Source organism: Sylvia atricapilla, chromosome Z, assembly GCF_009819655.1.
Source record: "Sylvia atricapilla isolate bSylAtr1 chromosome Z, bSylAtr1.pri, whole genome shotgun sequence".
NCBI lineage: Eukaryota > Metazoa > Chordata > Aves > Passeriformes > Sylviidae > Sylvia > Sylvia atricapilla.
In genome coordinates this window covers 11734346-11758202 of record NC_089174.1, presented here as the reverse complement: position 1 = coordinate 11758202, position 23857 = coordinate 11734346, and the positions used below count along the sequence as shown (strand labels likewise).

The window sequence follows — 23857 nt, the reverse complement described above, 5'->3', positions numbered from 1 at the left end:
GACTCTTATTGGTATTTTCCTCTGCTTTACCAAAGTGACTTCAAATTTCACATTCAAGTGTGATTTCATGGTCTCAAAATCACTCATTATTGTTACATATTTATCCCGCCATAGATTGATTAAAATATAGATTCTATTAATTTGTAGATGTGCTATCCATTTCCCAGTTAACACCTGATAAATTTTATCCCTTTGCGGGTCATCCTCTCCATCTGTTTCCTCAACAGTGATGTTCTGTTCCTTCACTGCTGAGATCTCCAACTTTTTGAAATTGCCAAATTTTATTTGTAGCACTCCTCCAGTGCCCGTAAATGTGCAAATAACTTTCACCTTCCCTGTGTTTCCCTGTGTTCTGTAAAGGGTTTGCACACATCCTCATGGGATTGACTCTCCATAGGTCACATACAGGCTTGGGTTGGGAGAGTTGTGATGTTTTTTTGAGCTTTTAGTTAAAAAATTACTTAAAAATTAGTAGAGTAGACAAAATGCTTAGTGTTTTCCCAAGCTGAAAGGTGTCACAAATAAATGGCATATGATTCTGACAGAGGCAAAAGTTTTCCTGCCTCTAAAATTGCTGGCACCCTTTAAAAATCGCTAATTAATCATGATCAGTATTGCTGATACTTAAAAGCCTCAGCTATAAAGCAGACTGACTCCTGGTATCTCAGTAAATGATGTATTTCAAAGCATGAGTTGTATATTTTCTTAATAAAAAGAAATAGTTTTGTTTATATACTACAAGGGTCTGAAAAGTAAGGCCTTAATAATACACATATTTGCATCTGTTGGTAGAAAGAAAGATTATGAATGTGAATTTAATGCTGTACTTTAATCTGGTTTATAATGTCCACCTACAAGTTCTTTACTCAAAGTAGTTTTTAGCACAAAATCAAGAGAGAAAATCTTGGCCAGGCTCACATCCAAATTTCTCCTTGCATCCCTAATTTCAGAATTTACAGGGATTTTGTGCTGAATTCTTACAGCTGTGTCCTTGAGTATCCAAGTCCTTAAATCCAGTGATACAAGGTTTTAAAGCTCCTCCTTTATGAGGTATTTTCATGACAGAGCCATTGATTCAATTTCTTTCATTTAATTGTCTCAAAAAAAAACCCAAAACCACCACCACCACCACCAAAACCAAAACAAACAAACAAACAAAAACCCCAAAAGTACGCCTTTGAAGAGGACAAAAAGAAAATTCCAGTTACTACTGGCAGGCTGTTGGGGTGGAATGACCAATGAGGTCTCAGATCAGATCAGCTGCACTGACAATGATTGGTTGGGGAGCCCCTGCCAAAACTGGCATACTGTGGGAAAGGAGGGGTCATTATGGAGCATGAAAGCTTCTTGGGAACAGAACCATGGGAGGTTCTGGTGTGCACTTAATTTTTCATTATCATCTTTAAATTTACACAATTTCAACATCCTTCAAAATTTGTTTCCACCACGTAAAATAGCCATTAATTTTATTTCTTTATGTTTTGTAAAAGAAAATAAGCTTTGGTTCAAAAGTAAGTTATCATAAGAAGTCATATCTGTTAATTATTTAATTCGTAGCTTTGAATTTTATTCCAATGTTTTTATCTTGCTCCTTTCTTCCCTGTGAAATGAGATTTTAAATTCCACTTGCTTGGATGGGATTGGTGCAGCTGAAGCCTTCTGTTAGTTCCATGAAAAACCTGAAATACATGAATGGGTTTGTTATGCTTTGCAGTCTGGAACTCTCCCTCCAGATCTTTGATATTCTTGCCTCTCAAATGCAGTGTGTTCAGTGAGTCTGAAGATTCTCATATAACAATTCATTTCTTTCTCTAATTTAAAAAGAAAATTACAGTGTAAATGAAATGGACAGAGAACATGTTTTGTACATTTTCAGGTTGTATGAATAGTGCAAATTAAATGGGCAAATTATTTCAGAAATCTGTTGTACTGGGTGATCTGACCTAAACAAGGTTTGAGAGAGCATAGGAAATTCCAGGTGAAAATAAGGGAAACGTTTTTTACATCGACTTTGACAGAACTCTAGGACAGGTTTTCCAGAGAAGTTGTGGTGTCATTTCTTGGAATGCTCAACGCTTGTCTGGTCAAGTCCCTGCTCTGCTGAACCAGTTTTGGGAGGGATGGAGTAGAGGAATTCCAGAAGTCTCCTCCAACCTAAGTTACCTGGTCATCCTATAGTAATTCCTAAAAATATAGATATTTGTTCTCAGTGCCAGTAATGCGACCAGCACTGCAAGCTTTGCAGGGATCAAAAATTACATATTAAGGATAAAAACAAAGCTGATTGAAAGAAACTTGGAACTTGGTTCCAAGTCATAAAGAATTTATGGAGGCAAAGGGTAGTAGTAATTTTTTTCCTTCTTTTTTAATGAGGAATATATATAGTATCAGTTTTATTTGACTTATTTCCTTCTGTGGGACCCCTTGAAAGAATTACTTCTAGTTTACTGCATATTCTCCTCTTGTCTCAGGCTGCCCCACAATGACCAAACGGATGATTCGGGGATAACTTGCCTGGTTTTGAGAAATTTTATATGATTTTACATATGTAAGAAAAGCTCTGTCTGGGCAGTAGCAAGAGTTGAAAGTGGTAGCCCTTGAACTGGACACTTATATAGTTCATCTTGGGCATTAAGAACACCTAGTACAGTAAAATTGTACTTCTGAAGAATTCACAGACAATTACTGAAGTTTTCAGTGTAATATGTTACTAGAAATAAAGCATAATGTCATGTTGAACAGTGTGTTACACACAGATATAAATGCAATTATATGTGAATTTTAAAGTGAAAATACAAATGTAGAGGTGGTATGCATCATAAATCACAGCTGAATTGAAGGAAAACCACGCCATTCATACAGTAATGTTTTATGTCAGAATGACAAATCCTAATTCAGGTTGCTGCAAATATTTGCATTAGTCCTTCTTGATTTTAATCTCTAGCTCTTTAAACCATTCTGCTTTAGTTATGGTGCTGCCTCACCTATGTTCTACACAGTTATAATTCTTAGGTTCAATTTTTTTTGAATGTGAAAGACGTAAAACAGTGTAATGATTAAAAACCTTGACCATTTCATCAACTCAAGACAGCTATTTATAGGAATCTGAAATTTGGTGAAGGATCACAAAAATATTAGGACACCCTGGTTGCATTAAAGATTCATGTTTTTTTTTTTTTTTTTAAAAAAGGTCAGTAATGTTTCATCTGCTTAGGTAGCACACTTTAGGGAAAAATATCAGTATGTGGTGGATCTACAGGGCTGTAACCATGAAATGTTCTCTTGTACTCCTGTAGAAGTACAGCTGCTTTATTAACTTTGGGTAGTAGAATTTTTTTATAGTCCTTGGAAGTGTGTTTATTTGTGAGAATGTTACATTTAGCTACTGCTGGAGATTTTACTCAAAATCAAATCCATGAAAATTTAGAGGGAGCAGAAGCAACAGCATCCAAATGCTGTACGTATGAGCAGGACTCAGACATTTCTGCTTCTGCTCCCTGCTCTGCTGCCTGGCTGCTGAGATCTCTCTGAGGTCACACCAAAAAAGGGTGTTTGATATGAAATAATCTTGGATATCAGAACATCAAGTCCTAAGTGGTTAAAAGAATCAGCAGGGACTTGCTTATTGATGTAATCTTGCAGTCCTTCCTGAGGGAAACTACTCCTGCCATACTTACCTTGAAACAGAGTTATAAATCTTCTAAGTAATCATTTATTACGGAAATAAACCCAATTCCCTGAAAACAGGAGTTGTAAAATGAGTTGCTGTAATGTTGTGTGCTGCCATCCTGTCACATGTTCTGTTATTTTGGATGATGGTTTATATTCATTATTATTTTATATTCATTATATTTTGTCTCTAGATATGTCCTGTATTTAAATATACAGAGGTTACAGGTGAGATCAACACACGATTTTCTTAAGCATCGCCACGGGCTGTAATTTTTCAACTAAATCAGTGATCGGTAGCACAGGTGTAATTAATTTCAACTTCAGAAGACACAATTCTAAGTACCATTTAAACACATTATACTGCTATTACTATGACAATAATAAGCTTCAATTTATTGCCACTTTAAATTTTTCCTATCTTATCCAGCAGCACAAAAAGAAATGCTCCTGTGTTTAAAAATACTCAGCAACATCTGTTGCTTTGCCAGTATGGAAAAAAACCATACCAAACATCTGACAAAAAGAGGTTTAGATGCTGGATTTTGGGCTTAAATTTGTTGTTTTCATTGTCTGGTAAAGGCACAAGTAGGTTTGGGTTTAATACTTGCATAAAATAATGAAGTTTTGCCTTAATGTTTTAAATTTTAAAAGGAGTACACTAGGCATGGTGTGATCTGGAAACACAATTAGCCTGAAACCAAAAAAAAAAAAAAACTGCTGGGAAGAAAGCTGAAAATATAGATGATGTTAAATGGAGAAGGCAGAAAAATGAATATGAGCTAAGTTTCAACCATTTAAATAAAATTAAGGATGGAGTCAGAGGAATCTCAGTGTATCTGATTGCCATCGACACTCCTTTGCTCCAGATAATTGGCTTCTCTTCTCACTGTAGCTCTCTTTATCACTGCTTCTTCTGGATTTGTGGGGAAATGTAAGAGTTCTCCAGTCCCTGTCATGTTGCTGTGCTTGGTGTGGAGCAGTTGAAGATGAGAGTTTTGGGTATTGTTGAGCAATCAATGACACTGGTTTTGGTTTGGCAGCAATATAGACTCAGAATTTCCCAATCACACATTATTCCAAGGCCAGTAATGTGCACATAGAACCTTAAATACCATCTATTTGTAGGTTCTAATCCATGTAATGAGTTTCACACACTTACTGTGTTCAAGTCTTGTTTGTGTGAATAAAGAAATAGATTTTCCATGTGTGATTAGTGGTTTCATGAGCCTCAGAGTGTGCATGCTGAAATGCAGAAAAAAATCCCAAAACAACAAAGGAGGTTATCTGTCCTCTCCTTTTAGGAACGATTAGAGTGATTTATAATAACTGGGAAGGCCAGTTGTTATAACAGCTGTTTTTTCCATAATTCAAAAACTTCAGTGTGGGTTATTTTATTTATGTAAGTTGCCATTAATTAGAAACAGTTTAAAGATTGTGATGAGGGTTAGAAAAAGATGCCATTTGTTTAAGTGTGACCATCCAGCTTGGATGATTAGCAACAATACATGATATTTTGTTAGTTGCAGTATCTCTTAGAGTCTTAGGGTGGAAATTCCCGTAAGTGAACTTTATAGACTTTATAAAACTCAATAGAAACCTCAAATAACATTTTCTCCAGTTTCAATTTGCTCCATGACAGGCTTGTGAAATTACAAAGAAATTGAAGTTTTATTTTGCTAATTTCAAAGAATTGTATGCAAGACTTGGATAGAATCTATGTTATTTGGCCATGATGTGTCTTACACTTTAAAATTTTTATTAGTCTCACAAAAGTCAGGTGTTGACACTGAACTGTGTCAGGTTTTCATCTTTTAAGTTATTTAAAATGACATTTCTGTTCGTGTTCTCACTGAGCAACCAAAATGTTATTTAAACCAAGAAGTTCTACCATGCCCACAGAAGTCTGCTATAGCATGTACAACATCACTCAGTGTTTCTTGAAAGTCCTTAGAGAGGGGAAAAGATTGTGGAGCAGAAAACCACCATTATGGTTATTCATTTTTATAATTACAGTTATTGTTAAAAAAAACCCCCAGAATTGTACCAAGTGTCTGTGTCTTCTAAACCCCTTTCATAAGGATTTTCTGGCCTTCGAAGTGAAGCTCAGAAGAGGTGGCCTCCCAAAACCATGGGCCATCTCATGGGCCACTGCAATGTAGTTTTGAAAGGAATACACTTGAAACAATCACAGGCTTGGATTGTTAACCAGGTATAGGAATTTAAAGTTTGAGATGAAGGTCCAAATTAATCCCCAGGTTTAGCAGCAGCTTCATTACCATCTTTGGATTATTTGTTTCTGGGTAAAACACCTGTTAGTGCAGCAAAACCACTGACTGCCTAAACTGTCATGGGAAAGCAGAGTGAAATGTTTGTGCCCTAGGAGGGAGCCTAGATTTTTGTCCCAGCTGTACTTCCTATTACTTTTATTTTTCTGAGACAGGAAAGGTTCTGTGTGGCCATGGGAACAGAGATGCTGTGAACACTAGGTTGATTTCCCTCCCTGTGTCATTTTCAGCAGAGATTCAAACTTTTGTGAACAGCTCCAGGTGCAGCATGGGTCACCAGAATAAATTGCATTTAAACGTATTCTTATTACCTGCTGTATTTTTAAAAAAATAAAAATAAAATTGTAGGCTTGTCTGCCATACATTTCACAATGATGAGTAAGTATTTTTCCACCACCATCAGAGACTTGAATGGCTTTCCAGTCCCATCACCACTTCTCCTCTGGCAGAAAGAAGTTTCTGCTGTACCAAATCCTCATGGATTTTGGCTGATTTTGTGAAGCTTTTTTAATTGGGCCATGCCATGCAAAGGTTGATCAAGTCCAATTGTGGTTTTTGAGTGTCCTGGAGTCAATAAGCTGAAGTGGTCACTACAAAGAATTGAAACTGGGACCTGAGAGTCTTCTTCTGCCTGTTCTATTTCCGGTGTTGGCAGTTTTTTGTATCTCTACTCGTGCTTTGTGCAGGCTTAAAGTCCTGGTCCTTCAGAGGAGTACTTCTTGAGGTTGTGTCTGCTGAATTTGGGAGTCAAGCTAGCAGACATCTTCCATTTCCCATTTCACCAGGTTCTTTATAAACACATTGCTGCAGGAAGGCTCTTGAGAAAGTCTGTAGTTTTAAACCCTTGAGCAGCTCCTATTTTATTTGCTCAGTACTGAGGCTGGTGTTCCTTTCCATCAGCCTGGTTTCCTGCTGCTCCATGACTGACCTGGATCCAGGCGGCTTCTATCACAGCTTTGCACAGTGCCTCCTAAAGTGCAAAGAAAAAGCTTTAATAGTGCTTTAACTCTGCAAGATTTGAGCAAGATTTTTGACATTTTGAATTAATCTTCAGCAATGTTTGGGTAAAACATACTGAACACTCTCCAGGTTGTGAAGATTTTGACCTTGGTGCAGCAAATAAATGAAATAAATACAAGCATTGAAGTCCAGACATGAATCAGGGTAATGTGTGCATTTGGAAGTCCTGGAAAATTGGCCAAAAGCAGACATCAAAACTCAGATCCTTCTCAATTTTTTGAGGCTTTGTGATTTTCATTTTTTTGATTTTCAGTTACTTGGTGGTTTTGGTCTTCTTGTGTGATTTGCCATTTATTGTCATATTTGTCTAGAGATTTTGTAACTTTGTATATTAAAAAATAATAGTGTATATATACTTCTTACCATTGCTTAGTGATCTGTTATAAAATTAGACTGGTTTTAGTTGTGCTGAATGGAGGCCATGCTCAGTGTGATGTTATCCCTGTTAATAAGGGAAATATGGATAGTGATAAAATTTTGATCTAGAAAAATGCAGTATACCTTTGGGATAGAGTGGTTTCCATGACAACACTTTCTTTTGTATTTTTTAGGCTAGAAGTTATGGGCAGAAGCTGTTTCATTCAGCAGTGGTTAGGTCAGGTTTTGGTTTTGGTTAATAAAACAATGCCAGAATACCCAAAATTGTTTGTCTTGTGGTCTCCATGTAACCTGGCTGCAGCAGAGAAATAGATTGGAATGGCCCAATCCTAAAGGGAATTGGCTAAATATTGGGAATTGTTTTACACTGATCATTGCTCAGCATGGAAACAAATGGGTAATCTTTCTTTTTACGGTTCTGTGGTCCTCTAATCAATCTTTCCAGTGCAACAGTCAAGTTCAAGGTGCTTTGAGTGCGGTGTGTGCTTTAAAGCACTGTGAGCCTGGGCTTTTAGTTTCAAATATCCTAATGATCCAGGCTAATTTGTAATCTTTGGCCTCCTAATTATTTTTAATCTTTGCTAATCTACTGTAAATTGTTGTCATATCCTGTGCACACGCACATATTGCAAAAGAAGGTCCCACAGTGAATTCTCCCAAATCCTCCTGAGCCCACTGATTTATTTCTCCCCATGGTTGTGAAATTCCTGTTGCTGTTAATGAGGTTTCCATATATAATATAATGGCATTAAGATTTTTCTTATGTAGCTGTAAAATAAATTAAATATAATGACCTCATTTGATAAGAGGAAGATGCTAATTTTCTAAATCAGTTCAGAGGTGGAGAACTGATTTGCCATATTTCAGAAGAAGACTTCCACCTTCTTTGGTGTTGTTACAAATCCATAGTTTCCACAGCTGCAGAATGTGTTCGCCACCAATGACTCTGCAGACTGTCATTGTGCAAGTTTTCTTGAGTAAAATCCACCTTTTGGGGTGTATCCCTTTTCATTACATAGGCTCTTCAGATGTTGTCACAGGTTGTAACATTTCAGTTTCTTTTCTTTTTTTATTCTGATCGTGGAGGGTGCGAATTGCAGACATGCTTTTAATATTGCTTCTTCAGATGAAAAAAAGAGCACCTTTAGATTTAATAGATTTTCATTGATTTTTGTGCTTTTCCCATACAGCCATTAGCACAGCAGCTTGGCAGAATGTGATAATGTTTTAGCATCAGATGAGACTGTGACTTCAGTTACTTATCAGGGATTCACGCGCTCTCAAATAGTTCTGCAGCCTCTGGGAAATCCAAATAGTAGGTGATAATTAAAAGTTGATTTTTAAAAATCATCTAAAAATAATGTGTTTTATAATTTTGGTTTTAGGGCTTGCTTTGTATAACTTCACTTTCATACATGTTCAGTTAAAGACTGTCTTCAAACATGTCTTCAAACACTAAATTAGGTTTAATTATGAAGAAAAGGCACTATGGATAATTTAAAAATCATGGGCATGTTTATACTTTCCTTTGTATTTTACATTTCCAGGGAGTTCTTTTTGCCTTCATCTTTTTGGAATTGGAGAAGAACTTTTTCATGTTATTTTCAAGCCTATATAAACTTCATACCTTCACAATACTTAGCCAGTTTTTGTTTTGTTTTGTTGTTGGTTTTGGTTTTTTTTTTTTTATTTTATTTTTTTTTTATTTACCAGGTGCTTTCTTTCCTCTGTGTTTAGATCCTCAGAACATATCATAGTAATTATTTGGAGCTTGGCTCAGTAGGATTCTTCTTAAAAATGGATTCGTTAGTATTTAATTATTTAAGTTTTGAGCCCTGGTCATCTTTGGTATCTCCAAAGTTTGAAGTGAGTGGAGTTTGAGTGAATTCCTTCAAAAAAGAAATACTGAAATAGGAGAATCCTTAGGAACCAACATGAAGAGTATTGTTTATTGAGCAAAGAGCCTCACTTCATTTTTGGAGTTGGCTTCACAGACTTCTGAGCTGCACAAGCAGCCCTGGAATGTCTTTGTGAGGCCAGCAAATATATCTGATATATTTCTGCTCCAACTGTGATGGAAAACCATCTCATTTCAGAACTCTGCTTGGATTATGCCCATTACCTATGGAAGCTTTTTAAGGTCTGTTTATTTTTCTACCACTGGCCACAGTTTTACTCTTATGCAATAGATGACAGCTATTCATGTGGAATTTACCTGTTTTTCTTTTTCTTAAGGTGTTACCATGTATTTAATTGGAATTACCTTTTGAAACTAGCCGGAGTCATATACAGTGTTTAATTCCTTTTAAAGTGTATTTATTGTAAATTAAATATTGACCAAAATAATACAAGATCTTGTTAACTGAGATGATTTCATGCACAATGCACAGACTGAAGTACAGATAATTCCGTTTGGGCATCACAAAAAGCTGTTTTATTGGGGCAGCAGTAAAAATTAAATGTGACTCCAGCTGCTTCTCCCAGAAGAAGAAAAGTGGTACATTCTTCTCGTTGTGGTGATCAACCAGAGCCAAGTGTGGATAAAACCCTGCCTTGTCTTTCTATCTTTTCATCATAATTCTTGAAGCTTATTCTTTAATCCCCTCAAATGAGGCTACTTCAAATTTTCTGGAACAAAAAAAAGGAATCTGGAGATGCTTTAGTGGGAGGTGTAGCATCTTTTAATGCTGACCAAGACCCTTGTGTGGTCACTGATTTTGCAGAGAGCCCCTCAGGGCCAGCTGTGCTCACACCTGGGCACAGCCACGGGGGTCAGGGGTCCAGATGGAGGGGCTTTTCATGTTGCACAGGCTCATGGTACAGCCCTTTCATTCCTCCCACCAACACAATCTTCAAGCAAATGTTTGGAACAAGTATGTTCTTTAAAGTTCTTCTCAAGAGAAGATCTTGAGATGGGTTTGAAACCACTCCAGACAGGACCTGCTTCTGGGGGCTATGGGGGTCCATCACAGGCTGGTTAATACTCATGAAAAATAAAAGAAAAGGTAGCACCGGAAGACAAACCAAAAGTTTCTCTTAAGATAATGTTGAGTGGTTTCTTTCCTTGAAATCATCCCTCAAAACTCTTAATTTCAGTCATTCACTGCAGTAAAAAGGGTCAGATGGGCCCTGCCCTCAGTTTTGTCTGACCTTAGTACCTGCTTGTAAGTCATAAATTAAATAATTTTGGAGTAAGAAGTTCCTCTTCCAACATAACTTAATTTTGAATGAAATTGATATAAATCTTAGTAAGCGGGATTTAGCTGGGAATGATGCAAGCACTGTAGATGGCTGTAAGTGCACTCTCTTCCCTTAAATTCTGGGAAGGTTTTAACAATTCAACTTGCTCTATTTCTTAAAAAGAACTTTATTCTAGGGGTCTATTTCCCTCTTTGCTCTTAGGCAGTAAAAAGAGTCCAGCTGTATTTATTTTATATTTACTCCACCTGTCTCCTCCAGTGTTAGCTAGCAATACTATAATTACAGGGCTTTTGTTTTTCTCCCTGCTGAATGAAATTAATAATTTCTGTTCATCATATAGATATTTTTTCTGTAGTATCTGTGATCCCTGGCATTTCTTTGTAAGAGAAGCAAGTGATGTCCCACCCTTAATGTTTCCTTTCCTGCTGCTGAGGGAAGAGGAAGGAGTTGACAGTTTACACACAAGGTCTCCTCAGTCCCTAGAGAAGTTATATCCTGCTTGGTCTGGAGTTTTTTACCCCCCAGTACAGACTGCTGATTTCTATTAAGATACTCCTCATTGTTATTACTACACCAAAGAAACTGTTATTTATTTAGATATACAATGGATGTGCAAGATTGTAGGAAACTGTTAGGAACCATTAAATAACGAGGTGACTTCTCAGGGAAGCTCCACTTACTCTTTTTGAAAATATATGTCAGGAAAGGCTTTGGTTTTACTTTGGTGATAGTTTCCTCCCCCTTCCTTATTTATTCAATGATTTAAATTTTGGATTGCCATACTTACGAAGCTGAAAAAGTTGATACTGTTAAGTACCAGTGCCTCAAAGTGTTGGATTTAGCTTCAAAACAACCTTGTGCAACACTTGTATTAGCTGTAAATACTAAAATCTCTGTTTCAGTGGTATTGTTTAAAGTCCTAACTGCATTAGTGAAGCACAACTTGACTCAGTTTGTCAGAACTGAGATGTCTTACTTCTGGAAATTCAGTTCAGAAGGTTTTTGTTGTATTGTGTGGCTCCGAAACAGTGATCTAGTACTACATGAATGCTGAGCTTGTGCATTATTAAGGAGTAAAAATCGTGCAGAACAGGTGGGTCTGTCCCTGAGAAAAAGTACGAGGACAAAATGAACCTCATTTTAGATAAGGGTTAAAATATTTCCTGAGCTCTGATGAAATCATTGTTCAGTGTTTTCCCTCTTCTGAATCAAAAACAGTGCACTCAGAAATTCTGAACTCCAGAACTGCCAGCTCTGGAGTTCGGAATATACAATGGGAATGAAAAGTTTCTATCTTTAGGCTTAGTGTGGGAGGCATTCTTTGAATATTCGTATCTTAACTTCAAAGACGTTGAATACCATCAAGATAAACAGATTTCTGCGCCCAGCACTTTGGGGATCTCCAGGTGAAAGGAAACTTACTCTTCATATGGATATTAAGTGACAGTGACAGTATGATAAGCCAAAATTTAAAAACCTTACTGAATTACAAATGGATATGAGGCAGTTCTGATTTTTTTTTTTTTTAAGCCTACTGGAGTAGTTCTCTGAACAAAAAGCATGATAGGGCTGACATAGGGCATGTGAAATGAAGGACAATATAAGAGTGTGAGAGTAATTATTGCTTCATTATGTGGAAGTCCTTTCTTTCATAGAAAAGAAAAAAACGCTAGAATGAAGTTTTCTTGTTGTCTTTGTCCTCACCTTTTAGAATATTTAGAATTTATCTATATCTAGGGATGCAGAGTTTGTGTTTTGGGCTGGGGTTGGCAGGCTCAGAGCATCACCTGCAAGCCAGATAAAGGGCTGTGCCCAGGAGAATGCCAAAGTTTAAAAATCCCTGTGCTACATTAAACCCCTTTTTTTATCTTGGGGTGATCTTTAGTCCCTTTTGCAGTGTTTGCAACATGTTATCGGAAAAACACCAAAAAAAAATCAAACCAAAGCAGAGAAATTGAATGGTTCAGTGCCTTAATTTCTAAATGTAATGGTCATTGCCTTCTAAATAAAGGAAAAGGATGTTGTTGGGTAGTAGGGCAACAATTTGGGGGCTTCTGTAATGGTTAGATTTTGTTCTTGCTTAGCTGCAACTTATAAGAAAAATTGTGGGTAAATGTTCTGTGAGTTTACAGTTTGACCTGGTCTTAGGACAGTGTGCTGGTATCAGGAGCCACAGATGCAGAGGGGCTGTGCTTCGAGAAGCTGGGAACTGTTGCATGTTTGGCAGGTGATTAATGACAGGCTCTGTGAGGAGTGTGAAAAGAACACACTCAAAAAGATGTATTTGTGCTCAATTTTAGAGTATGTAGCATTTTGAATGTGGCAAACAATTTTTAAAAACTCCAATCTCTTATTTTTAGGGGAAATTTTGGTTCATTTAGCATTAATTCCTTGCAGAGTTATCCTGCATTTCTGTGGAATTAACACGAGCTGAAATTTAACCCCTCACTACAAGTTTAGGGGAGGAAGGGATGCGGAAGGTTTTGTGCACATGTGTGCTTTTTATTTTGCTGGGAGTGATTTATTTTTTTTGTCCAAGAGTTGTGTTGTGCAGGTCTCCAGCTTAGGTAGAGTCCCCATGACAAAACTTGGTCAGCCATGCTGGCCTCTACCCAGATAATCCTTCTGCTTCCTGGAGAATTCCTCTTGAATAATTTAAACTTGTTTTGTTGTTCAGAACACTCTATAGGTATGTTCAGAATTGTGGCCAAAGGCTGCTAGCTCTGGCTGGAAATAATAGCTGTGCTTCTTAAATGGGTAAACAAATCAAAAAAAGAAGCATTTTGGGTTATTTTTTTCCCCGCCATCTTTTTGCCTTTTAGATGTTGTACATAGGCGTCACTAACACCGTGTTTTTTCCACAGTGAAGAGCAAAGGAATTTAATCCACACAGGTTAAATCACACCTTTCTGTTGCTTCTAAACATGGTTTTGTGTGGTTTCTCTTTAAAAAACAGGATCCTGTGATTAAATCCTGAGGTTCCACACACCCTTTGTCACAATAGCTTCTTGATACGTCTTGATTTCCTTAGAACACAAGAATCCAAGTGTCTCAGTTCCTGGTGGAAAGGGAACATCCAGTGTCAGTGCACTCTGAAATCTCTCGCTGTGATTAAGAAATGTTCCTATTATATTGTATAATCACAATAAAACAACAGAGGTGTTGTAACACTAGGAAGAGGATATGTGAATGTAAAATTATGTCAGTTGCACTTTTAATTATTTTGTTTTCTATGCCTTTAGGTCTCGTCTGAAATTAAAACTCTCTGATTGGCACGTAAAATAATTCTGAGCCATAGTTTAGATACAGAAGGTGTTACAATGTAGAGAAGCTGGAGAAACTGGCAGGAAATCCCTCCATTCTCATTAGTTTGATCTTTTTGGATGAGGACTGTGCCTGTGGCAGAGACAGGATACCAGGAGGGACACTTTTATTCCCCATTCATTTTTGTCAGTATGAGTTAAACTCAAAAATGTGGTTAATTTTTCCAGACTCACACCAAGTCATCACAACTTTGTAAATCAAAAGAGGTTAAAAAAAGAGCTGATTGATTGAAAAATTGGGAGGAGCCTAAAGAAGACAAGAAAACAAGATATTTGTTGGCTAGGAAAGAAAAGGGAGCGAGAGCAGAATAAGTCAAAGCAAAGACGCAGATTTTCCAAGTGCTGCAGCAGTCACTGTTGGTCGTGCTGGGGTGGTCAAAAAAGCCCAGCTCGTGCTGAATAGCTCTAAAATAAATTCATTTTTTTGTTTGGTGCTCCTTTGCTGGGAAGGTTTGCTCCTGTGAAGATTGAAAATAGGTACAAAACTTCCCTCCTGTGCATTTTTCTTTTAAGTTCCGATGGTACTCACTTACATTTTTGGGGAGCTACTCCTAAAATTACTTACTGTAACTTGATTTAAAAATAACCAACATGCCGAGAATGAATTGAGGTAACTACAGTCCAAAGTAATACAGATGAACTACATGAAAAATTTGATGATTTTGACACAAGTGTTTAATACTGACACAAAAATATTTAGATTCTGATCACTGAAAAAGCTACTGCATCTTTAAAATAGTGCTAAATGTTAGTAACACAGCAGGGTCAGTCACTAAGCTTCTATGAATCTAGCACTGGGTATTTTGTTTATTTTTTGGCCTCTGAATATTTCCCAGATTGGGAAATCCCTCAGTCTAAAGAACAACCAAAACAAACCAAATATTAAAAGCCCAGATTTGGGCTTTTATGAAACTGCCTCTTAAATTCAGAACAGTAAACCAAAATGAACAGAGTAAGCACATGGAAAACACTCCTTACAAGGAGCTGCTTTATCTCCTGGCATGTTCTCCCAGAGGAAGTGATGAAATCATGGCTGATTTTGGGTGGTTTGAGCGCAGGATGGAGGAGGCACAGGCAGTGCAGTGGTGCCTCGGGGCAGCTGACCTGGTATTCCTGGTCCATCCAGAGTTGGAATTCAGCTTTAATCCGGGAGCTATTCGGCCCCTGGTTGCTCACGTAGGGCCATTCTTTATATTAATGTGCTTCTCCTTTATTCAGGAAGTGTCTAATGGCGTTTGGGGGAGGGGAAACTCATTAGCTTCCTTCCTGAGTAATATAATTTTTATTTCCTGTTGTAGCAGCAGCCTCAGCCAAAAGCAACAGCCTAAAAAGTGCATGGGGGAGGGTTGCCTGTGCAAAGCATTCTCATCTCTGGAGTGAAATGCTGGTTACAAGGATTCTGAGACCTGTGGACAGCTTTAAGATGCCCTTTGCCGTCAGATTTTGAACTTTCTGCCCTTTCATCTTTAATTACGGGGATGGAGGTGACTAAGAACTGCACTAATGGGAGCATTTGCATTTACCTTCCTCATCCTCCCATCTTCGTGAGACCCCCAAAGGTCACCCCAAAAACATTCTCCAAGCATTGGTGTGACTGGCTGGGTCAGAGCCTCGTCAGGTTTGGGATTTGGGGAGTGCCCCGAGTGTCCCTGCAGGTACCACACATCTTTCTCTTCATGTCCCAGCCATGGCACAGCTTAAACTGGAAAACATCAAGCAGCCTTTCCTTGCCTCCTGTAATTTTTTTCTTGGCACTGTGTTGCAGAAAAAATACTTTTTATTTCATTTTAAAGCCTTGTTTCCTGCTCCAAAATAACCAATACACTCAAAACTTGAGTGCTTGAGGAACACCACTGGAATAGGCACTAGTAGAGTTGAGGGTTGTTAAGGATGAGGAGGATTTAACAATTACACTGAGAAAAGTAATGAGACACTGGGTTTTTCTTTTGCAGTGCTTTATCAAGTGAGCCTTTGTCATTGTCATGCTAAAAATGCACACACTGTTCTGGGCAAAAAGAAGGATTTTAAAAATAATTGAAAAACTTGTACAAGTTCATTCCTATGGCTGATAACAGTTTGTGATAATGTTACCTTAGCCTGAGAAGTAAAAAACTCTTTTCAAGCTTCATATTGTATACATATTTAAACTCATATATTTGTCACCTTTTCACACATTGTACTGTGTTTTAGGGTGGTTTTCAGTCTCAAAATTACAAGTTGTTTCATGCAGTCTGCTCTAGCTAGACTTTCACCAATCTGAAGTAGGTGTGCTAAATGTGAATTTTGCTATGTATACAATTGCACAAATTGTGCTGCAAACACAAGTTCATACAGGAATAGCACCCAAGTGGGTCCACTAAGGGAAAAATAACCCCTTGATTCTTTCTATACAAACTTTGCACCTTTCTCTTGGATTTTCAGGCTAGAATGATAACATTTTATTTATGCAGCAGATGAAATACACCTGGGTAGGAATGAAAATCTCCAGACATTTTAAAGAGGTACCAAGTTGAGTGCATAAAAAGTAAAAACAGCCTTTGATGTGTATGATCTTGATTAGTAAAATATCCGTGCAAATGGTAATCACAAGGAATGAGAAAAAAGGGGGTTTTCTGGAAAACAGATCCTGGAAAGTCCCTTCCATGCAATGGTACTTGCAGGGAAAATAAGTGTTTTCTGTTCATTTCACATGAAGCTGGAGGCACAAGGGACATCAAGCACACAGGTGAGCACCTCTGTGGTAATTGCAGGAAAGAAACTTTGCCATCCCCGGCATCTGCAGTTGCTTTCATCAGCACTTGCCCTATGCAGGCTATTGGGGTAGATGAGGCAGTTAAATGAAATACTACAATTATCCACTGTTACTTAACACTTAAGTTTTGTCAACTTTCATAGGAAGCACAAATATCTCTCCCCTGGGACCCTCTGCCTGCAGAAACCTGCTTATTTTTGTGTGATGGGCCGCAGTCCCCAGAGAGTGAAAAGGCAGGGGTTGTTTTGAGGGATTGGAAGGCTTGGAATTAAAAGTGAAGAAGAGGCAGTGGTGGAATGGGGGAGCTTCAGAGTTCTGTGCCTTGGCTGTTATTTAGAGCAGTGCCAATAAAAGCCACATTTTCCTCCTCCTGGAAAATGCCTCTATCATAGTTTAGTATGCAGAGAATGCTTCAAATTTACTTCAATTCTCATTTTCTCTTGTTTCCAGCCTGTATATTATGTAGTTCTCATTCTGGTGTGTTTTAACCTGAACATAAACTTAATTCCAAAGACATTGTGGGTCAGGAGCTGTTTAAGTGGCACATGGGTGACTGCTGCACTCCTGTAGATAATGTTTTTAAATAACAGAGTTGAACTGGATCTGTCTGTACTTTCCTTTCTGTAAGCCTCACTGTGTTAGCTGAAGAGGAAGCCAGTTTTTTATATATAGTGAAATATGGATTATTGCAACCACTAAGTGCTCACATTAATCTCTGGTGTTTTAGGCCATCTTGGACACAGTGCTGAGGTGAAGGTGACCCTGACAGGTCTGCATTCGCAGACCTTGGGAAAACAGGCTTGCATTTTTTTGGATCAGTGTAATGTGATCTGATTTATTTATATAAACAAAGGAGCTTATACCTGCTTGACTTTATTGCTCCTTCCCTGCAAAATGTGCATTTTTGGTGAAGATTAATACACATAATTCTCATTTAAACCCAGTCCGTTTCTATATGCGATCTGTGCATATATAACACTGTTTATGAAAGCAATTTTTCATACCTTATTCCTGGGTTTAGCTGATCTTCTTTTTTTTCTTTTTTTTTTTTTTTTTTTAATGAAGTGCAATGAAGAGTTATGCGGTGAAGCAGAAGTTTCAGTAGTCATTCTTGCATCAGCTGAATTCTGAATCTTGTTTCTTGTATAACATGATGTATTTTAAATACACTGTCAGTGTTGCTGTTTTCTATGTGGGTGACCCGGTAGTCCATGGACCAGCCAGGTGGAATAGCTGTGCATGGATCACCATCCCTTCAGTGTCTGTGTGAGCACCACCTGAAAACTCAAATAATAATATAATAAACAGAAGAATAAGATTTTGAATGTGTGCTTAAGAGCTGTAGGAGGTAGTTAACCATGAAAGATTCAAGTTCTCATTACCACTGCTATGGATTTTCACACCACGGGGTGAAAAATAATTGGTTCCCTGAGGAGGAGCCACCTGAGACAGGTTCACCTACTCTGCTGTGTGACTAAGGGACCAGCGAATTTGGTCATGTTTGGAGCCAGGGTTTTTCCTGGCAGGGCTTTTTCTCCTTGCCCCAGCCCTCCACAGCCCTGGGGTGCATGCTGGGCACTCACAGGCTTGGTTTTCTTGGATCAAATTCCCAAAGAAAGGGAATTATGGTGGTTTGTTTTGGTTTTTTTTCAGAAGGTCATCCAAAAGACTTGGAGGTCCTTGGAGAACAGAGCCCTGCTCTGCCTCTGCAGTCTGTGGAGGAGGGATGCATGGTTGGATGGATAAAAATGTCTTGAATTCTGGTGCCCTGTGGGGCGGGCTGGGGGACTGCTGTTGTTCATTGACTACTCTCTGTAACTCCTTTATAGCATATAATCATCAGCATGAAAATGTGAGGTCTCCATAAGCACAGTGCCTAATTCTGGTTTAGCACTTTGAGGTGTTAACTCTCTGCTCATCAAGTTACATTTATCCAAAGATAGGCATTCAGGCAATATGAGAAAAATGAGATACTTTGGAGGCTAGCTTTCCATGAGTTTTAAATTTATCCTATTTTTCTTCAAATTAACACATACTTGTTAGGGAATTAAATATTTATTCATCAGGACCTGAACACACAAGAAATGCCACTGGTTTTAAAGCAATGAAATTTAGTCTAGGGACTCTAAAGTGTGTACTGTGTTACATGTTACGTACCACTCCGTTGATAATGGAGCTAATGTTCAAGTAAAACCTCCAAATGGATGCTTCAGTAAGTTTTATCTATGAAAATGGACTGTCAGAATTACAGTTGTGTGAAGTCACATTTTCACTTTTTTGGACAGAGGAATAACTTACAGAGCACAGACTTGGAAAGTGGAGACGTATCCGTGGTTGGTATTTTAGTAAATGGTTATTAAAGAGGAATTTTCATGACATGAAGGTCCAGACAGGAACAACCAAATGAACAGTTTTTTAGAATTTGGAGAAGCAGAAAAGCATTTTCATCATGAGGTAAATTCTGTAGTTCAGGTCCTTCTGAAGTAAAATTTAGCTCTTTGTGCATATTACTTTTCCAGTCAGCTACACATGGAGACAAAAACCCATTTTGAATTGTGAGGGAATTACTGAGGACTTTTTGGTGTATTTTCCTTTCTGAAGTTGTGCATATATTGCCAGCATTGCTGAATCACTCCCAGGCGACCTGAGGATAACCCCAAACCAGGCTACTTTGCATTTCATAATCAAATTTTAGTCTTTCAGCTCACAGCATATTTGTTCATTTGTTTCATAACTTGGAAAGGATAGAGAGATACAGAAAAACTTTCATCTTAATGATCACTATATTCCTAAAATGGAAAAGCAGTTGACTTGTGTGGAGTGCTGGGCCATAAGAACTGGGATACAATACTCTGGCAATCCTAAAATCTTTGGAAAATAAAGTGGGTTTAACAATTAGATTAATTAAATGATTAAAAGACACCGTTCCAACCACTTAATTGTTAGGGGAAGTTGGGGTATGAGAAAGTCTTGTCAAACTAGTCCAATTACCACAATTGTACCAACCATGAATTATCTGTAGAGTGTGGAAAAAAATGGACGAATGTGCTGGGGAAGAACAAGGAAAGGATGAGCAGTGATCAGCCCCCTTTGTGCAGCATGGTGTGTCTTGAGCACAGGGAATATCTGGAATTTAAAAATCCAGCTGGAGGCAGAATGTGTGAGGTGGGGGCTGAACATCCCCCTGTGTTAGGAGTAACATGTTCCTGCGGCGGGCAGGGGTCAAACCCGTGGTCTGCAGTGGCCCTTGCATTGATCCTGGAGGGAAACAGGAGGAGGGCAGTGCGTGGAACGTGCAGAGGATTCTGCAGCTGCCAAGCAAAGCTGCCTCAGTCTCTAGGGAGTCTGGAGGAGGGGTGTAAGTGTCGCTTCTGGAAAAGAAGTTATTTTGTTGAAATATCACTGCAACTCGGCTCCAGGCTTCAACAGCAGCATTTTGTGTCCTCAAGTGCCTTTGTTGTCAGCAGCCTGGTAGTTCCTGCTGGTGCTGCTGGTGCTGCTGCAGCTTAGGAGGGTCCTGCACAAAGATGCACCTGGCTGGGAAACATAGACGTGGGAATTCACCTCAAATGAGTGCCCTCGCCTTCACAGAAAATGGGCTGGAAGCATTGTCTGAAGTATCATTTCTGGATCTTCATGAAGAACTTCACTGAGAGAGTGGTTGCGCACTGGAATCGTCTGTCCAGGGAGGTGGTGGAGTAACCATCCCTGGAGGGGTTCAGAAAAAGGCTGGATGTGGCACTCGGTGCTGTGGCCTGGTTGATGTGGAAGGTGTTGGGTCACAGCTTGGACTTGATGATCTCAAAGATCTTTTCCAACCTAGTTCATTCTGTGATTTTGTGATTCTCTTAACGGGGGAAAGCTGGGTATTCTGCTTCTCACTACAGGTCTGTTTTGGAAAAAAAATAACCCAGAAGAATGGGCAGAAATTCAAAATAATATCATAGGTTTATTTCCATATCTACAACACAAATTACTCTTGCATCTTTTTTTCAGTGAATGGTCCATTGATGCCTATTCATAGTACTGATTTTATTAACTTCCAGGAAATAATGAAGGTTTCTTTTAAATAACTTTTCTTTATAACCACAGTTTTGAGAAAATCTTGTCTGGAAATTATCTTCTAAATAATCCAAGAAGCAGCAGCTTAGAGGCAGGATGGAAATGCTGTCTTTTAACAGGAATTTGAAGTCCTTTTATTCATTGATAATAAAGCATTCCTCAAAATTAATTTATATTCCAACCCAGTAGCCACTTTTCAGCACTGTAATGCAATTTCTCTGTCTCAGCTAAGCAGGATGAAATCCCCAGACTGGGCACTGGGATACAAACTGTGATCCCGCTTTAGATATGGGGAAGTTTTGCTGGAGTGAGATGGGTCTGGGGGTAGAATTATCTTTTGGGGAATAGGGATGGGTGAAGTCTCAATGGGCACCTTCTTCATCGTCATCATTATCATCATCATCATCATCACTAGGTCTCGTCTTTCCTAACTGCTGGTACAACTCTTTTTGTCTTTCCAAGAAAAGGATTAAATGTGATTTTTTTTCGTTTGCATTGATGGCATCATTATTTTTTATTATTTTTTATTACCCATAAATAAGATGGAATGAAGAGAAATAAAATACCAGAGTCCAGATGAAACCATAGGGAGCTGGGATTGGAGGAAGACTGAGAGGTTGTAAGGAATGACCTTCCACAATTACACTTCTCAGACTTGTGCTGTCTTGTGAATGCCTTCCTATTACACAACAGAAATTAGGCAGTTTAGACAAATATATATCAGTGGAGCTACGTGAGGATTTAATTAGGTCTCATGATCCAGATCTTTCAAATTACCTGCCTCTTTCAGTGTTTTTTGGGCCTGACCTTCCAATCTGTGTTAAGTAAACCAAGGCTGCTCAGTGTGAGTGATTTGGCTTCTTGACGTACAGCCAAGTGTTTAAAGGCTTTGTAAAAGGCACAGAGACTTATTTAAAGTGTTGGGGGGAATTTTTAGAATTTTATTTATTTTGTTGTTTAGAGTGATGAGTAGTTTTATTTTCCATCTTGGAGAAAACAAGGATGTTGATAGTGGTTAATCATTGTAGTTCCTTTAATACTTTTAAATTTGTGATGGGTAGAAATAGGGAAGGTCTGTTACAGGAACCAGCCGATGTCTTAGAAACACTTGGTAGTTACAAGTTGAAGTGTTTACAAAAGGAAATTTGGTAATTTTTTATGGTTCTGGCTGCAGTATGTCTGGCACTTCAAAGCTATCAATGACCAGAAATAAAACATGTGGTAAATATGACTGGAAATAGTAAACATCCATTGCTTGTCTTTCCAGGAAGAAAACAACCAACAACTATATTAAAATTCCTTATTTTCCATAATTTCCTGAGTTAATGTACCAGATATTTATCCTGTCCCCAGAAAAGAAAAGGAAAAAAAGAAAAAATAGGGGGAAAAAAAAAGGCAATTTTTAAAGTTTTGACATTTTCTGCTTTTCCTTCTGACTTTGCTGCTCTCACCAGCATTTCAAATCTGGCTGTGGTTTCCCTGCCTTGTCCTTCACATTCCACATTCACTGTTCAATTTGTTTCATTAAGCCAATATCATTGTATATAAAGATATCCTGAGATATTGATCCTTTCTCCTCCAGTTCAGCTGATTGCTTCTGTACCATCCATGGCAGAATATCTTTGTCTGGAGACAACATGCTTTGGTTGCTTGTAAAAATATATGAAAACATTATATTCCTAAATGGTAAGAGTAGATTTAGGGTTGACGTGGAAGAGGGTGAGGTGATGAGGGAATTGAGTGTCCAACACTTTTATTTGTAGAGTCCAACTCCTCCCCACCATCATCCAGTAGATTACATCATTTGCCTTCAGTGAGACTTCTTAAAAACAGAACTCTCCCTGGAGTAGACAAATTTAGTAAGGTGTGATAAACTGCTAACTTTGGATAAAAATAAGGAAGTCTTACTCTAACCAAAATACCTGAAATTGAATGTCTTGGTTAAAGAAAGAGCCAGGTGAGGATTTTTATAAAGTCAAATCATGTATTTGGAGCACTTTTTGGGTTCAAATGAAATTCTTAGTAAGCTTCCCTCATCAGCCACTTCTTGGGATTGTGTCAAAAATGAGCATTGCAGGTTTATCTCTGGATTTTTATACTTCAGATACTGTACTAGTGTAATAGCTAAATTATTTTACTTTACATTTTATTTACTTTGTGATTTCTTTATTATAAAATCCATCCTAAACCAGAGCTAGTTCTATTAGTTACTATAATAATCTTTTTTTGCATTGCCAAGACTAGCTTAGGTAGAGAAGGAATGACCATAATAACTTTCACTCAAGTACACAGTTTTAATTAATAATTGTAAATTATTATAAATTCATTAGTATAAAATCATTATTTTAGCTACAAAAGCAAATACAGATTTCCATTTTTAAGGAGGTAAGCTGCTATACAAATAGTTTATACCATCTAAATTTTCCAATTTCATCTTTTTATGAAAAGCAGGGAAAGCAATTTGCAAATATTTAAAATGTCAAACTAATGGAAATATAAATGATGAACAACTTGTAAGGCATGCAAAAGGAGGCCATGGTTTGCTATGGGATGTGGAAAAAGAATGAATAATTCATCAGGGTAGAATAAATAAGAATATTTCCATGCAGCAGTTGTAGGTTTGTTTATTGATCTACCTGGTACAAGTTCTTAAAAGATTCATTATTTAGCATAAGCTAGAAAATGTAATATACCCAAAACACTGAAAATACTTTATTTCTGGCTGTGGGACTTCATTGCCCATCAGGGAAGAAAATCCCAAACAAACATGAAAACAGAAAAATAACCTCAATGAAGCATAATGAAGGGTAAAAATGGAGTTTTCTGTAACATGTGAGAGTGTTGCAGGACGCCTGTAACATCGAGTCCCTCCCTGCCAATTCCTGGTGATTCACCAGGGAAGCTGTGTTCCTCTGCTGTCAGTGCCAGGGGAGAAGCAGAAATAGGGGGAAAAAACCCACCTCTATGAGACAATTATGAAAGTGCTATTTTTAGGTATATTTCTTACAAAGCCTTTTTAGGACAATAAATGGCTAACAGTTATGACTTTAATTTTTTTCTCCCTCCATTTTGGAATAGTCATTATTTCGCCCTCCCCTTCCTTTTTTTAACTGATTTTGCCATTTTATTTTTAAAAAAATAATTTTCAAATGGGAAAGAGCATG

The 23857-nt window shown here is 37.9% G+C and overlaps 1 protein-coding gene and 1 long non-coding RNA gene across 15 annotated transcripts in view; both read left to right on the top strand.

Annotated features, from left to right (window-relative positions):
- The window catches only part of SSBP2 (single stranded DNA binding protein 2), a 135567-nt gene that overhangs the window by 64767 nt on the left and 46943 nt on the right, over positions 1-23857 (top strand). The gene's annotated exons all lie outside the window — the stretch shown is intronic.
- Positions 1144-12478, top strand: LOC136374161 (uncharacterized). Its single transcript, XR_010745845.1, has 2 exons — positions 1144-8670; positions 9069-12478. It is a non-coding gene; the product is annotated as an uncharacterized lncRNA (long non-coding RNA).